Genomic DNA, 18,632 nt, shown 5'->3' on the forward strand with positions numbered 1-18,632 from the left:
CGTTTGACTCGAAAATTGTTTAAGCAACCGGTTCCATTTTATTCTAAATCCGATTTCTGGCAAAAAATCATTAAATCAGTTAATGATTTATTGATTTGGGTGGTTAAACCGTCAATTCATTTAATGATTTTTGGCCATTTTTTATTTTTATTTTTTGTCAGAACGAATTATTTTTTCAAATCGAACGATCAAACCGTCAACTCAGAAACCAATGGCCAGAACAATTCCGTTTCGGAGACGTTTTTTAAAACCATGATGAATTCTTTGCAGTAAATAAAGAAATTTGTAGAATGGATTAATGTGAAGCCATGTTCAAACAAACAAGAGCGAAAGCCGATCCAAACATGCATAGAATAAAAAAAAAAAAATATTAATCAGAATAAAAAAAGAAAACGAGGGAATCGTCAGCGTGGTAGTTTATGAGGCTGTTGGCAGAGGAAAAAAGTAAAGGCATCTATGTACGCAATAGGTTTCTTATTTCTAAGAAGAAGAAACTCGCTTTAGAATTAACTGGTGCTGGCCGATGAGCAAAGTAAGCCCCATGTCAAAGTATATATATATGGAGTGGGATATCCACTGGAGTTCAAGAAAACATTAATTGAACAGCCTCCAAATCGTAAGGGGCTACAGTAGCTTGTACCGTTTGCTGTTTCTGCTCCAAAATGCCCAAGTCAGAAGCCCAACCGCCTCCAGGTCTCTCTCTCTCTCTCTGAAAGAGCACCCTTAGAGAGAAATGGCTTGGCTTGTGTTTTCTTATTTAATTCAAGCGTTTTGTGGACTGACTAGCTAGTTTCTTCTTTGTTCATGTAGAAGGATATCCAACTGAAAATCCTCCCACTCGGAAGAAATGCTGCCCACAGTCAAAGAAGAAGGGAGACAGAGGCTTCATTGAGGGATGGTAAGTTATGGTAACATGGTTAGAAAAATCCCCCAATTCGGATTGTATTCTGTTGTTGCTTCTAAGCTTGATTATTTTGTCTGGGCAGCCTGTTCGCTTTATGTTGCTGCTGGCTGTGTGAGATGTGTTGCTGATACAAAGGAGGGGGAGGACAGATATCATGGCCTCAAGAGCCATAGGACCAGATTGATCAGGACAAGACGCCAATCTCATTAGCTGATTGTTTATTGTAGTGTGTTGAATGTTGATGTATGTATGTATGTATGTATGTGTGTGCATATATGCATGTATAAACTTTTTAATAATATGTGATTATTTTGAACTAATATGTGGAATAAGGATTAGAAGAATCAATGTCTAAAAAATAGAAGACATTCAAACAAACAAAACTTGGTGGTATTTTTAATTAGTTAATCCATTCTCGATGAACAGCCATTTGGAAATTGAGATTTTATTTGCAGGTTCTACTTTGGGTTGCTCTTTCACAGGAGGATTATCTATGGTTGCATTTGCATTTGGATAAGCTATAGGATTTGTGATTTTGATTTTTCAAGTCGAAAGTACAAGGCCCAATTAATTTTAGGCTTTGTTGATTAGGATTTAAAAGTGTTTTGGCTCTAAATTGTTATATTTTTGGAAGCAACTTTTATTAAACACTCCAAACATTTTTTTGGCTCATTTTTGATTTCCACACCCCAAAGCTCAGCGAAAGCATCCAGACAGGCAATATATCAAATAGGCTGTCAATGGACTGGACTGTGGTTCCAATTGGGTCCAAATCCCATCCAATTAAAATGAGAGTTCAGATCTGCTACCAATTCATAGTCCCAACAACATCCCAAGAAATTATCGCAGTTGTGCAGAGATGGGTCGAATACCCAAAAGTTTCAGCAAAATTGCCTAACCCTAACTTCGAACTTTGGTGTTTGGGCTGGGCCATTCAAAGTTTGATAAAAACCCAACGCAAGCCCAAATTGCACTCCTAGTGGTTGGATTTCAAGAATATAATAAATCTAAGAGGCAGGCCTATAGATAGGATTGGTAGATGGAGATGGCGATTAAAGTACTAATTGATTTTCTTTGGTGAAACCATAGCTTTAAAAAGTAACCATTTTGATTAAAAAAGAGAAGAACAAAACCAAAACAAGTATTAATGACTTTAAAACCGGTTATGGACTTATGATCGTTAGTACACATGTACAACTATCATCCGTCGTTTATATGCCTCAGAATAATGAATCGTTCACAGTATCATTATTTAAATTGGATTATTGATGGTCATGAAAATTGGAAATAAGGGGCAAGTTGGAGAGCCAACAAATGAGAAAGAAATCTTTTCTTACTCAACTTACAAACCCACGGGAGTTTGGTTCGTTTGGAAAAAATAGCTTGCGAAAAAACACATTATCTTGCATCTACCTTACAACTAGATGGATGGATAATCCTCATATTTTCATTGTCTTTCACTTATGGTGAAAGTCACTTCATTTTACATTTTAGGTTGTGTTTGGAAGGAGTATGAATATAAATTTGTAGAGTGCAAAACAAAAGTGTTTGGTTCATGTGAGTGCAAAGTGGTTCAAGATTTACACACCCACTTTGCATTCAGTTCATTTGTTTTGAAAAATGCAAATAACAATACAATTTTTGTGGATGTTTGGCATTTTCATCAATGCAAATACAACTGTATATTGCTATCTAATGGTGTTCCAGCTACTCCCACCATTAAACAAATATAAAAAATAATAGATTAATTAATAAATTATAAAAAATAAAAATGCAGAAAATTTTATTAAAAACTCCAGAAAAATAAAAAATAGAAAATATTTTTTTTTTCTATTTTACTTCCTGGCATGAGAACGCAAAACCTGGAACTCGCAAAAGCTCTAGTTTGAGCACCCTCAGAAAAATTGGAGCACTCCTTATAGAAACTTGCAGAGGTTTCCTTTATTCATTTACTAAGCCTTTGTGAATTAAGCATTTCACATATAATTTTGAAAATCACTCACCCTTTTTCTCTTAGTCCGATCTGCTACAGTCTCACAGAAGGTTTATTCGTAGACTCTTCAACTTTGCTGGTTGTAGATTCTCACCTAAGGCTCTGTTGTATAATGGGAACGGATTTGCATGTAACCCAATAACAAACTCAATAAAATTGAATGGGGGCAAATAACGTTCTAAAGATAGTGTCTTCAGACACGCCTCAAAACTTCTCCTCCAAATTTCAGTGACCCCATTTTCCAACAACTACAACATTTACAAAACCTGTAGTGCTAACGCTGTTTGCAACAACAGTAATACACCGGTCTATACATGTTTGCAGGGTTTCCATCCTACAGACTCACTCAGAGGAATGGAATTCCGGTAAGTACTCCGATGCGTGCACGAGAAATACTGTTAGTTGTGAGAAGGGGGAATTCTTTCTTCTGCAATTTTCAAAGGGTAGAAAACTAGAGTCATCATATCCTGAAGCTCAGAATGAGACAACTTGCAGAAACAAGTGCCTTGACAAGTGCTGCTACGCTTATTAATAAGCGACTATATTTTCTAATATGATTTAATCCAATTATGGCTACATTGATAATCAAAATTTGACAAAAATGAATTGGATTAATCACATGCATTCCTGCCCTACTTAGCTTCAAACCATCTAATCCACTAATCTATTAATCTATTAACTAGCGGGGTGGCCCCTGCGTTGTAGGGGCTAATGAGTGTAAGAAAAAAAGTTCTTATAGTAGTTAATTTTAACAATGGTAAGGGGTGTCCTGACAAATTATAAACAACACGAGGTGTTTTGATACAAGAGTATTTGTCACAGAAATAGTGAGAAATCAATTGCCGATCACAGTAATATGTTTTGAAAGAAATTAATTATATATTTGGAAATGGTGTAATAAGCACTGCCCATATAAATTTAAAGAAAGGTTAATATGCTTCTTACAAAAATCTTATTCTTTACATAAACATGTTAATGCCTTCCCCTTGAGGTGAGTTATTCAAATTGCCTTGTATAGCAGAAGTTTCTCTTAATGGACATCGTTGTCTCTCAACACCAACTTTCCCAATTCCAATTTCTTTGAAAAATCTATAGGTAAATTTGTTTCATTTGGGAGGAAGAGGAGTCAAAAAGTCTTTAGGTGTCCATTTGATGGTTCTTCTCACTCGGAACTTTTGGAATACTATCATACCATGTTGTCAAAACGATAGTTCCAGCACTTGGATTATAGAGACTGTAGTAGTCAAATCCACTATTCTCTTTAGGCACTTTGTCCTTGAGCCCATTTCCAATAAACATGTATGAGCATGAGGAGCAACAAAAAATTGAATGTAATATAATCCAATAGCAATTCAACCAAGAACATTAAATACCATGCTCACTCTGTTAAGATACCCAAGCTCCATGCTCATTGATGACCAACTAAATGGAGCTCTCTACAAGGGACAAAAGACAATGTGTGCCCAAGTGATTCTCAAATAAACCAATGGAGGTTTAACTAGAAAACGAATAAACAAATAAATATCAATAATAAGAACTATCAACCAATTTTTGCTTCAAAAGAATAAAATAATATCCTTCGCAACTACAACAATAAACCAACTATCAAAAAATAAATAAATAAATAATATCCTTAATTAGCAGAAGGTTTGGCATATTTGGAACCCCATGGCCAATTCTGATAACATCTACCCAACTACCCAAGTAATGCTTTAGCTATAGCACACAAGTTTACTAAATCCATATTTTATAATCTCAAATTTCTATACCATGCTGAAAAACCATAGAAATATCCTTCCCATCATTTAATTTATGAATTGCATATGTAGGAGGCCGACCAATTTAAATGGATTTCAAATTGAAACAGCAAGGGATCATGTAAGCTAGTTATTTACGTCACAATTCCAAGCAAGTCCAAACTCTTCAGATTTCTGCAAGAAGTGTTGTATGAGAAAACAAACAAATTCTCTTACTGAATATAGCACCATAAACCAAAACAGACCCCTAATTCAGATAGAAGTGATTAAAAAGCTAAATGAATTTTTTTCTATTACAAACATCATGTTCATTTACAACTAGAACCTTGATGGTTCTATAATCAACTTGTACATAGCGTTGGCTTATAATAAAGTACTAACCTTGATCAAATTTTACAAAATTACCCTCATGAGAGAAATTTATTATCCATTACAAGGAGGTATTTGATTTACTAAATTGGACTGGCTATTAAGTTCAGGCCATGTCCAATTTCTTCAACAATACCACAATGGGAATACATGGATACAATCTTTAATAAACTAACCATGAATATCGAACATTATTCCAACATAAAAAAATACCAAAGTGATATAAAAATATCAAAGAGTCTAATACAGGCAGGGGTGCCAATTGGACTAGATATGGTCCAATCCGATCCAAACCAATGTGAGTCCATTATAAATGGATCGGGTCCAATCCGATCCAAACTAATGTGAGTCCATTATAAATGGACCGGGTCCAATCCAATCTAATGAATGTTTTTCATTAATTTGGACCAGTCCAATTCAATGTCTGGACCGTCCAACCTATTCAAATTCATTTTGATTTAGATTGGTTTCAATCCAAACTCGGTCCATTAACACATATTCTTATCTTATATCAATGAACCAAATATTGGCTTAATCCAACCAAATCCAATATAAATTTATTACGAATGGACCAGGTCTAATCCAATCTAATAAATATTTTGGACCGGACTGTTCCATCCAATATCCATACAAATGTTTCTGTACATGTTGACATGAAAAAAGAAAATAAAAATAAATCATAACCTGTTGGACCTGCTCAGTTTATCATGCATCCACATGTAAACACACCCTTATGAATACATATGCATTCAAATGAAAGAAATAAACATAATACCATGAGGTGATACCCAAAATGCTAGTAGTATATTGTATACAAATTACAAACCAAACACTTTTTGTTCATTTCCATTTTAAAGATCCTTGGTGTACATGGACTACAAGAGAGAAATGCCTCAAAGCACCTATAATAAGAATAGAAAGTGACCTATCATCCATTGGTACTATCAGCATTTGTATCAACATGCTTCTAAAAATGTTAAACCAAATTTGCAAGTATATAAAATTCAATGTGCAATTGGATGCATATGCTTTTAAGAGTGCATGTAGAGTTTTTACTTTCATGAAATTCCAGTTACCCTTAATCCCCCTTAAATTAATATGTAATACCTGTTGCTGAGGTAGAGAGGGCCCATTAGGCCTCAAGCATACCACAAACTTACACCCAAACTACTACCAACCCATATGATGAAAGAGGAAAATCAAATACTTAGATCATGAAACGATCGATTCCATAGCATCTTCTACCCAAAGGATTCCATAGCATCTACTGATCGCATGCTACAATAGAACAGTGAATCAAGGAATTCACATGTTCGAATTGTTTTTTTTTTTTTTTTTTTTTATGAATTTCATATGTTCAAATTGTTGTCACATGGAGCCATCAAAAAACAGTGAACCAACGGAAACCAGATGCTTGTAAAACCAAATCTTACTTCTTCCACTCGGAAGATTGACTATATGTTAAAGAACTTAAAGTGCAACAAAATATTGGAATTGTAATTGGCAACGTTTAAGAAAGAAAGTGTAGACTATAATAAGAGAAGATGACTATCCATCTAGGAATCAATATACCCACTTTTAATTTATATTCTTCCAAATACTTCCTAGCTTATTCTCTAAGATGCAATCTGACCTCATTTCCACGTCCAAGTGGTTTATTCCATACATCCTTTGAAATTGCAAATGACTCATCAGCCGTGAATTCCATATACACTTAAAAACAACAAAGAATATTTATATTGGTTTTCCATGTCCACAAAGGATACAAGTGAGAGATGAGAAAAAGCATTTTGACTGACAATCCTTAATACCATTGTGTAGGAGAAAAAGCATTTTGACTGACAATCCCTTGATTCTTTTTGAGCTTGGTTTTTGGTGGTTAATTTCGCCTGACAATCCTTAATATCAGCATTTTGATTGCAAGAAAAGAAAAATAAAAGCATTTAATTACTACTGGGTACTCTCCTCCACATGCCCTATAACACGTATATTAAGAGAACTAAACTATATATAATCTCTAGTATAACTTATACACTGACAGTAGATCAAATCCTCTTGCCACCAGGGTTGATGGGTTATGGGTTTGGGTGATGGGCTATTTCCATTGTGTAGTCCCATGAAGTAAAAAAAAAAGAGAAAATTCTCGATATTTTAGGCCGAGTGTCAATTTAATATCCGAACTTTAAAATTAGACAATTTAGTAATCAAACTTTCATTTTAGGATAATCTAGTATCTATCATTATAGATCATCATTTATGTATATCACCTGACATTACATGCAATTTAAGACTTTTTAAAATATCAAAATTATCCTTAAAAATAAAATACACTATTTATCATCTTCTTTCTCAAGAAAATAAAACAGAATCCAAAAAGCTAAGCTTGCCGCTAGCCACCACCATGGCCAGAACCAGTGTTTTTTGAATATAAAACTAAGATGAGACCATCGATTTAGTATTTCAAGCTCACAGAATGTATTACCATGAAAAAAAAATGGAACTCACCAAAATTTTCTTCTCACATTATCTGATGGAGGCCCATCCCAAGGCCCATCTCACCCCTAGGGGCGGCAGCTCCTAGGATAAGGTCAAGAGTCCAAGATAAGGCAAGAAAGGATAATAGGATAATTCAAGGTCCATTAAGACTCTTCCAAGACTCCAAGACTTGTCAAGAATCCAAGATTATCAAGACTCTTCCAAGATTAGCAAGAATTCAAGACTCCAATCAAGATCCAACAAAGACTCCAAGAAGCATCAAGAAATCCAAGACTCCCAGATTCATGCATACGGAGAGCCAGGGAGATCGGACGGTGGAAGATCAAACCCAAGAATTCCAAGAGGGTTCGACCTTATCAAGACAACCCAAGAGGATCAAGATCAAGATCAAGACTCATGTTCTTTCCTAGTTCTTTTACAATTCCCAAATGTATTATAAATACTGCTATTTTCCCAAAGTTATTCATCAATTCATACTTCAGATTTTAGAATTTCTTCAAGTTCTCTTCTTCCTATTTTCGCCACCTTTTCTCTCTCCTAGAGAAATCGGTGCTATTCGCTAGATGCTAGTGAACGCCTAGTGCTTGCATAGCCAGCTCCGGTTCTTATTGCTTCCACGCTGCGCCAGGTGGTATCAGAGCAGGGAATTCGCCCAGTCATATCCAACCCAGACGGTAGCAGTCGCAATCCACCCCGTGACGGAGATCAGGGGTTCCCAGCTGTTTGGAGAGCAATCGAAGAGCAGCGTACAGCCACACGTAACATCGAACGGCAATTCGCAGAGGTGACTGAACAACTGCAAACCTTGTTACGGGAGGTTGTCCCACGAATCCGGGAAATTCCACAGCAGATCGCAGGAGACGATCACGACAGACCACCCGTCGCTACTGCGTCCCGACGCCCAATTCTTGACAACGACAGTGATGACAATTTCGAATTTGGTGGTGCACCAGTTCTTCCCGACAACGACAGCACAATCAAGGTAATTTCAACCCCCGTAGGAATAATGATGAATTTAAACTCAAGGTAGATATTCCTACTTTTAGTGGAGATCTTGGTATAGAGGGACTTCTGGATTGGATCACAGAAGTCGATAGGTTCTTTGATTACATGGAAATACCAGAGGAACAAAGGGTAAAATTAGTAGCTTTCCGATTAAAGGGAGGTGCATCTGTTTGGTGGGAACGAATGAGAGAGACCCGGATGAGAGAAGGAAGGGGTCCTGTTCGAACCTGGAGGCGCATGAAACAATTAATCAGAGGTAGATTTTTACCTCCTGACTACGAACAATATATGTTTGAATCTTATCAGAGGTGTGCGCAGGGTTCTCGTAGTGTTAATGAATATACATCTGAATTTTTGAGATTAGCTGAAAGAAATCAATTATCTGAAAGTGATAACCAGCAGGCAGCCCTATCTAAGCGGTTTAAGACCGTCTATCAGAGATAAAATTGGTGTACAGATGGTTCTTAGTGTGCAGGAAGCAAGGAACCTAGCCTTGAAAGCAGAATTAATGTTCCAGGACAAGGCACGCAATGATAATTATCGCCGGTACAGCGGGAGCGACAATAGACCGGCAACTGTCGACAGGAACAAATCAGTTCCGACAGTACAACCTTCTCACCCGGCAAGTACAAGTAACGCCGATAAGGCTACTACAGGAGGACATACTCGAGGTAATCCTTCCAACCCTCCTAAACCCAGTAACCCTTATGCAAGGCCTGCTCCTATTAAATGTTTTAAATGTAATGAGGTTCGACATAGATCCAGTGACTGTCCCAAGAGGAAGGCAGTTAATATGGTAGAAAGGGAGGAGGAAGAAGATATTGAGGAGGAAGTATATTGTGGACCTGATGGGGAGGATGAACAGGGTCCATATGAACATGAGGAGTATACTTGTGTGGTAAGAAAATTGACGTTGTCCCAGAAAAATAAGGATACTTCTCAAAGGCATAGATTATTTCGTACCAAATGTACTGTCAAGGGAAAATTATTTAATTTAATTATTGACAGTGGTAGTCAGGAAAATATTATTTGCAGGGATGTCATCCAACAGTTACAGCTGATTCCTGAAAAACATCCCAACCCATACACAATTGGGTGGATCAAGGAAGGAGGCGGCGTACGAGTGGAAGAACGCTGCAGGGTACCTTTTTCAATTGGTAAGTACCATGATGAAACATATTGTGATATTGTAGATATGGATGCTTGGCATATTTTGTTAGGGAGGCCTTGGCAATTTGATACAGATGCAAGGCACATGGGTAGGAAGAATACCTACCAACTTGAAAAAGAAGGTACACGTTATACTTTGTTACCCATAGCAGAAAAAAGTATTACAAATACTCCAAAGGCACATGAAAAGAATTTCCTTACCATCACCCATCATCATGCTGAATTTGTTAAAGAATGTAAGGATACTCATGAGATACATTTGTTAGTAGTAAAAGGAGAAGATGCTAATGATGAAAATACAATTCCAGCTGAAATACAAGGACTACTGGATGAATTTAAAGATGTAGTTCTAGAGGAGTTACCAAATGAACTCCCTCCCATGAGAGATATACAACACCATATTGATTTTGTTCCAGGTGCTAGTCTACCTAACCTCCCACATTACAGGATGAGTCCTAAGGAGAATGAAATCTTACGGAAAAAGGTAGAAGAATTATTGAAAAAGGGATACATTCAAATCAGCATGAGTCCTTGTGCAGTACCTGCCTTATTAACACCTAAGAAGGATGGCAGTTGGAGAATGTGTGTCGACAGTAGGGCCATTAACAAGATCACCATTGGGTACAAATTTCCCATTCCTAGGCTGGACGACATGCTGGACCAACTAAGCGGAGCTGTAGTTTTCTCAAAAATAGATCTCAGGAGTGGATATCATCAAATCAGGATCCGTCCCGGAGATGAATGGAAGACAGCCTTCAACACTAGAAATGGCTTGTTCGAGTGGTTAGTCATGCCCTTTGGACTAACCAACGCACCCAGCACTTTCATGAGGCTGATGAACCAGGTATTGCGCCCCTTCATTGGTAAATTTGTGGTAGTCTATTTTGATGATATTTTGATATACAGTAAATCTATCACTGAGCATGTGGGACATATTAGAGAGGTCCTGAAAACATTGAGGGAAAATAAATTATATGCTAATTTGAAGAAATGCATCTTTATGAATAATATTTTATTATTCCTGGGATTTATTATAAGCAAGAATGGTGTGAAAGTGGATGAGGAAAAGGTGAAAGCCATCAGGGAGTGGCCGACCCCATCCACTGTCATAGATGTAAGGCGATTTCATGGGTTGGCAACCTTCTATAGGCGTTTTATTAAGAATTTTAATAGTATCATGGCTCCCATTACTGAATGCTTGAAAAAGGGGAAATTTCAATAGGGAGAAGAACAAGAGCAAAGTTTTGCTCTCATAAAAGAAAAGTTATGTACTGCTCATGTTCTTGCCTTGCCAGATTTTAATAAGTTATTTGAAGTTGAATGTGATGCCAGTGGAGTTGGCATAGGGGCTGTATTGTCCCAAGAGAAAAGACCCATTGCTTTCTTTAGTGAAAAATTATGTGAAGCCAGGAGAAAGTGGTCTACTTATGACAAGGAATTTTATGCTGTGATAAGAGCCTTGAAAACATGGGAACACTATTTAATTGCAAAAGAATTTGTTCTCTATACTGACCACCAGGCCCTAAAATATCTTAGTGGGCAAAGGCAATTAAGGAGTGATTTACATGCCAGATGGTCTGCTTTCCTAGACAAGTTCCCATATAAAATTGTGTATAAGACAGGACAGCAAAATAAAGTGGCTGATGCACTTAGTAGGCGTGTAGCTCTCATCAAGACTCTCAGCGTTGAGATTGTGGGTTTTGAGTGCCTAAAAGACTTATATGCCCAAGATGAAGACTTCCAACAGGTATGGGAGAAATGTGTGAATAAGCAGTCAGTAGAAGACTTCTTTATTTATGACGGGTTCCTTATGAAAGGGGAACAGCTGTGTATCCCTTGCACCTCCCTCCGCAAAAAGATCATCAGGGATTTGCATGGGGGAGGACTAGCAGGACACTTGGGAAGGGACAAAACAATAGAAGCTGTTAAGGGGCGATATTACTGGCCGAAATTGAGAAGGGACGTGTCTACCATCGTAAGCAGGTGCTATGTTTGTCAGACAACTAAGGGACAAACCCAGAACACAGGTCTCTACATGCCCCTACCCGTTCCTACTGCTATATGGGAAGACTTGTCCATGGATTTTGTGCTAGGCTTGCCAAAGACCCAGAGGAACATGGACTCCGTCTTCGTGGTGGTTGATAGGTTCTCAAAAATGGCCCACTTCCTCCCATGCAAGAAAACAGCAGATGCATCCGCAACAGCCAAATTATTTTTCAGGGAGATTGTTCGCTTACATGGGGTACCCAAGACCATCACTTCAGATCGTGACACACGATTCCTCAGTCACTTTTGGATGACCCTGTGGAGGTTGTTTGATTCATCACTTAATTTCAGCAGTACAGCCCATCCGCAGACAGATGGACAAACAGAAGTGGTAAATCGAACTTTAGGGAATTTAATTCGCAGCATATGCCAGGAACGGCCGAAACAGTGGGACTTCGCCATAGCCCAGGCTGAGTTCGCCTATAACAATGTAGTGCATAGTTCTATAGGCAGATCCCCATTCTCCATCGTGTACATGAAGGTCCCTAACCATGCACTGGATTTAGTGAAACTACCCAAGGTACCCAGCGCCAGTATCTCAGCAGAGCAGATGGTAGAACAAATCCAGTCCGTCCAAGACACCGTGAAGCAGAAGCTAGAGCAATCCAACGCCAAGTACAAGATGGCCGCATACAAACTCCGCCGACCTCAAGTGTTTGATGTAGGTGATGAGGTTATGGTCTTCTTAAGGAAGGAAAGAATTCCCGTAGGTACCTACAACAAGTTGAAGCCTCGGAAGTATGGTCCATACAAGATCGTGAAGAAAATTAATGATAATGCCTATATAGTGGACCTACCAGATCATATGGGTATATCCAAAACCTTCAACGTGGCTGACCTTCACCGGTACCTGCCAGAGATAACACTTGCCTATCCTCGTCACGACTCGGGGTCGAGTTCTCTCCAAGTGGGGGAGAATGATGGAGGCCCATCCCAAGGCCCATCTCCCCCCTAGGGGCGGCAGCTCCTAAGATAAGGTCAAGAGTCCAAGATAAGGCAAGAAAGGATAATAGGATAATTCAAGGTCCATTAAGACTCTTCCAAGACTCCAAGACTTATCAAGAATCCAAGATTATCAAGACTCTTCCAAGATTAGCAAGAATTCAAGACTCCAATCAAGATCCAGCAAAGACTCCAAGAAGCATCAAGAAATCCAAGACTCCTAGATTCATGCATAAGGAGAGCCAGGGAGATCGGACGGTAGAAGATCAAGCCCAAGAATTCTAAGAGGGTTCGACCTTATCAAGACAGCCCAAGAGGATCAAGATCAAGATCAAGACTCATGTTCTTTCCTAGTTCTTTTACAATTCCCAAATGTATTATAAATACTGCTATTTTCCCAAAGTTATTCATCAATTCATACTTCAGATTTTAGAATTTCTTCAAGTTCTCTTCTTCCTATTTTTGCCACCTTTTCTCTCTCCTAGAGAAATCGGTGCTATTCACTAGGTGCTAGCGAACACCCGGTGCTTGCATAACCAGCTCTGGTTCTCATTGCTTCCACGCTGCGTCATTATCTTCTTCTAAACTACTTATAAGAAAAAACAAAATCTCCTGAACTACATAATATATAAAGACTATCTTTCTGTGGGACTACTAAACCCCCAAATTATTCTTCTGATTCTCCCCATGCTAAACTAAGCCCAGCACTGCAATTTGCCCCCTGCTTCTACACTCCCAGAAGTACATTATCAATCTCGTGAAGCATTGGATGAATCGTCACTGGATTCCCCTAATTTTGGACTATCTACCATCTTCAGAATTGAATCAACATCCCCATCATTTTGCGAGAAAGTACGTATTGGAAGAGTGTCAAGATCTTCGTCTGTAAGACTGTAACACCAAATATTTCCTTGACAATTAAGGAGCTGTCCCTCGAACAGAACTCTGGCAGCTCAGACAGATAAAATATCTTCCCAAAAAGGTCCTGAACAGCAAGCTTTCGTTTTAAACCCTTTTCCGAGTATCCTGACATATCCATTACTACTGGACCTTTTTCTCGCACAATCCGTCCTGAGATCTCATTTAAAATTTCAGCAACCTGGGCATCATCCAACATATAAGCTTTTCTGAGTTGAGGTCAGCAACCAAGTCTTCTCCTGAATCCACCAGGTCCATGGCCTTCACCTGAATCCACGGCAAGTCTTCCTCTACTTCCTCCTCCTCTTCTTCTACTGGCTTCTCTGTTCTAGAGTTTGCTTGTTGCTGAACTGAAGCTACTTCGCTCCTCTTCTTTGCCTTTGTTGAAACCTGGAGAGAGGTTCTGCATCTATGCTGATGATTAGGCACAGATAAGGATGAAGGTTTAGGGAAGATGAATAAACCTCTCTTTGGAGGCGCAGGTTAGTAATACTGGAAGACGAAGCTCCGAGCAGCTGTGAAGAACAAGCCATTGCTGCTAAGTTTCTGCATTCTTCCTCTCTAATCTATCCACCTCCTCCCTTTTCTTTTTAATTTCTGGTACAAAAGCAAACAGCCTAGTTTCTTTCCTTCCTCTCTAATCTCTGCGCTCCTTCGCGAAGGAAGAGAAGAAGCAACTATAGTCGCCGGGGCAACTTCTGTAGTTGCAGTAAGTGGTGGCGGTGATGGAACGTTGGAGTTTGAAAAAGGTTATCTTTTCCGTTTGGATTCATTTGATAAAGAAAATTAGATGAAACTTAAGGGGCAAGCCTAGATCCCAGAAGGAACCCAGATCTGAGTATCTGTGTCGGCAAGCCCAGATCTGAGTATCTCTCATCCGCCGTTTTGATGTAGGTATGGTACTCAGATCCGGTTGTCATCTAGTGAGGAAGTTGCTACCGCCGCTGGTTCGAGTTGCAGTGGTGGTGGCAAAACAAGGGAGAAAGAAAAAGAAGAGGAAGGAGGGAGAAAGGATCAACAGTCGGAGGTCGATCGCAACGTGATCAACAGTCGCTTAATCTTCCAGACGGCAAAAACAGGTGCCGCTGCATGTCTGGCGCTTATCTCTGACGCTACGTCGAATGCTCTCGCCAAAGGCGATATGGTCAGTGAGGCGTCCATGCAACCAGGGTCGATCCCTAATGACACCTTGCAAACCGTGTCGAACGCGAACCTCCTTTACAGATCCTGCATGTCGACCACCTTATTATTCGCCGAAGCCGACTCCAATAAGGGCAGCAGGCGCTCTTCCACCTGTTCCACCACCGTCTTCACCACGAGCTCCCGCAGGGATTTGGTCGTGAACTCATGGCTTACTAACTTTCGCTGAGTTCGCCATAGCTCCCCATCTACATTGAATATGCCGTAGCCCAGAAGGTCGCCGAGGATCTCAATGAAAGGCTTACCTTTAAGGAAAAAGAAGAATGGGTGAGTGTATTCGAGTTCGCAACTTCGCATTGCGATCGACATCCGATAGACTTGAAGTCTTGAACGCGATTTCGTATGAAGCCTAACGACTTCACAGAATCAAAGTGTGCAAATGGGGAAACTAGAATTTATTCTCATCACTTTTTCTAAAATTGTCTTCCTCTCTGCAACTATAGAATTTGTTGGTTTGAACTTCCAAATTTTCTCCGTTCTTCTACCTTTCCGTCTGTTAAAGCGCCATATGAGGCTTATTTCACTTGAGAAGTTGAAAGAGAGGAGAAAATAAGCCAAAGAAACGGTTTATTCATCATCTCTCAGAATTAACGAGTGCAGTAGAAATAGAGGAAGAGGTATAGATCAAAGTATTGGTACCGGGTATTCTATCGATAAGTCAGATATGGATACGTATAGAGATACAATGCGTAAAATAAAATATACAAATAATCTAAGTAGATGAAATATATTGTTTTTATATTAATTTTTTGAAAAAATTAAATCTTAAATTATTTATTTCAGTTTTAATAATACTGTTTTTTAAATTGTACTAAAGATGAAAAACAATCCAAAAGTACTCATATACAATTTTGTCAAACTAGACACGGATACGCCTCCATATCGGTGTGTATCGGATCGTATCCACCGATACAGTGCGATATAGCCTAATATGAAGGCGTATTGTACCAATATGCACGATCCATAGAATATGTATCCATTCGTAGCGTATCCTGTATCCATGATCATGGATACGAATACGATATGCCCCATATCGGAAGTATCGTATCGATACCTTAATTCTTGCTCTAGACCATGAGCTTGGTAGGGCCACTTAAGGAGACACGTACGAGACCCATGTTGAGACTCCTTGCTAGAAAATCACCAAAAGTTTGTCTACTGAAAAAGCTAATTAGATGATTTGAGTCAACTGATACTCGATAGAAGACCTGTTGAATGCATGGCCTACTCACACATACAACAACAACAAGAACATAGTGTTTCTCTATAAAAAAGTGCAGGCATGGTGATTCAGACCCGGATCACTAGAGCGCACCCAAAACATTGCACCTTAGGCTCATAAAATTATATGATATCTATGCATCTTGATATATTAATTATAATATATTGCTAAAATATATATTTTCTATGTATTTATATACTATTTGTGATTATTTTGATCTTAAATTTAATGATATTATTGTATTTATGGAATTTGTATGTATTTTTTTAACGTAATCATGCATTTTCATATTTTTTGTCTGTATCCATACACTTCCAAAACGTATCCATATTTAAATTATCCAATACAATACCCGACACTAATAGTTTAATCCTTAACAGCCTTTACGAAATAACAAAGAAGATACAAGTTAGTGGAGATAAAACATTTGTTATAACTATTTGATGATATTATACTCGTATGAACATTTCTAGGGCCCTTCAACTTTCTATATATATAGTATCAGTCTTATACTTTTGGTGCCACCAAAAAACATGAAACAAAACTTAGTGCCTTGGTAGGTGTGCAAGTTGTGCCACATTTTCAATGGTAGCAGAAAATTAGCAAGCAAATGATTATTTTAGTGCAGGTAAACGCACTATTTGGAAGTGCTTTTGTAGACCTTAAAACAATAATTAAACAGGCAATAGGGACTTTGTAGACCTTAAAACCCAAGTAAAATGAAGCATGTGGACTTGTCAATAATTCTGTCTATTCGATGGCAAGGCTGCCAAATAAATTTCTTCACCTCAAGGTAACATGCATGCACTTCTTCTTTTAATGAATCGTCTCTCCATCTTAAACTTTTAAGAAGAGATGGTAACTATGTTTTAGTGAAGTCATTATCTCATAGGACCTTAAGATCTAAACCGACGGTTTAGATTGCCACCTAAAAATAGAAGTAAAGTTTTAACTGATTAAAGGCAATGGCCCAAAAAGATCTAGACCGGTGGTTCAGATTGCCACTTAAAAACGGAAGCAACATTTTGATTAACTTAAGGCGGCCCATGGTTGAAATTGCCACCTTTATTAACTCTGAACAAACGGTTCTGACATCCCACCGCTTTAGAGATAATTGAACCGCCTCAAACCGGTCCTCAAAGGCGATGGTCTTGATCTAGGTCGGAAGTAACCTAGGGAGTGGACTAATGACCGTCGCCGCCTTAGACTGGTATTCTTGTAGTGGCGAGCACTTTTAGACTTGTAATTAATTGAGTAATCACGTGAGGCTAGTCCAAACTAACCCACCAGCTATTGGGCAAACATATGTTTGGATAAGCTTTTTCAAAATATTTTTGTCTTTCCATAGTAATCACGTGAAGTTTGGTAATGTGTGTTTTTCAAAGCAAAAACAGACAAGGTAAAAACACTTGTGCAACAAAGAGCATGAAGTCATATTCTTTTCCTGAAGTTTTAGCCATTTATATGAAATTTACTTCTCTCTGACCGTTTGGTCCGTTCGATTTTGAAAACAGTGATCAGAAAAATAAGGGGACTGGTTGTGTCTTAAATAGGAAAATAAGGGACAAAGAGGGCATTGGAACTGCAAAATTCAGTCTAATCCAAAAAGAAAGACTCGGAAGAAGAAAATGGGATTGTGATGAAGGGAAATTTGACATGCCATCACATTATTCCATTTGTATGTGAAGGCACGTGATTTATATAATTTTTTTTTTTTTTAATTTCAAAACTATTCTTTTGCAGTCAATTTTACCTTTTATTATTCTTTAAATTTTCAAAATAAAACTCAAAGACAATGTTATCCATAAAATAACTTAGATGAATAGGATAAGAATATTGCCAAAGGCAAGCTTGGGCATTCATACTAGCTTCAGCCTATAAATAGAATATCTTCATCAGCCCAGAATGCAAATCCTGAAGAAATAGAACCGAAAAGCCAATAAATCACCCTAAAAAGGTTTATAGAAAAGATTAAGAACCTTATTGGAATCTAGGTAGTTCATCAGTTGAAGAATCTATTCTGTTTATATTATGTAAATGAGAGACCTGAACTCTTAAATGAGAGACAACCGGACTCATACCCCATCCCTGTAAATGAGAGAGATCTTAGATTTGCCTTGGAGAGAGAGAGAGAGGTTTTGGGTTCACATCTTACAGGTCACTGAATCTCTTCTTTTGTTTGATTGATTGATGAGTCGATGCAAAAGACTAGAGTGAACAGGGGATCGCCAATTCTTTCTTCCATACTATAACTTGTGCATTTGGAAGTCAGCCCAGTGCAATAAAGGATGATCATAAATGATGGTTTAGGCTAAGCATCATCAAGCAACAATAGTGTCATATATACTCGTATATACACTCAATGCACCTGTATTTATGCTGTCTCATATATCAATATCTTCTCCCTCTATTGGCATTTTTCCAATCAAAATTTAGAGCAAAAGCAAGTTGCTGTGTGCAGTGCCGTTTACAGCCATTCATTTCGTTAATTTATTATTTCATGTGCGCGCACCGTAACATTCAGAAGTGGTTTCTCTCCCCATGTTTGAACCATGTGTGAGTTGAAGAGGCTTGGTTAAGAGGATGTAAACCCAGTTCTGGTTCTGGTTC

General features: G+C 38.3%; 1 long non-coding RNA gene across 1 annotated transcript; it reads left to right on the plus strand.

Moving 5' to 3' along the window:
• Nucleotides 1-503: 503 nt before the first annotated feature.
• LOC104608855 (uncharacterized) lies at nt 504-1,316 on the plus strand. The gene is made up of 3 exons (XR_737166.3): nt 504-693; nt 811-898; nt 987-1,316. It is a non-coding gene; the product is annotated as an uncharacterized LOC104608855 (long non-coding RNA).
• Nucleotides 1,317-18,632: the final 17,316 nt, after the last annotated feature.

The sequence above is a fragment of the Nelumbo nucifera genome, chromosome 7 (assembly GCF_055504915.1).
Source record: "Nelumbo nucifera cultivar China Antique chromosome 7, China Antique-T2T, whole genome shotgun sequence".
Taxonomy (NCBI): domain Eukaryota; kingdom Viridiplantae; phylum Streptophyta; class Magnoliopsida; order Proteales; family Nelumbonaceae; genus Nelumbo; species Nelumbo nucifera.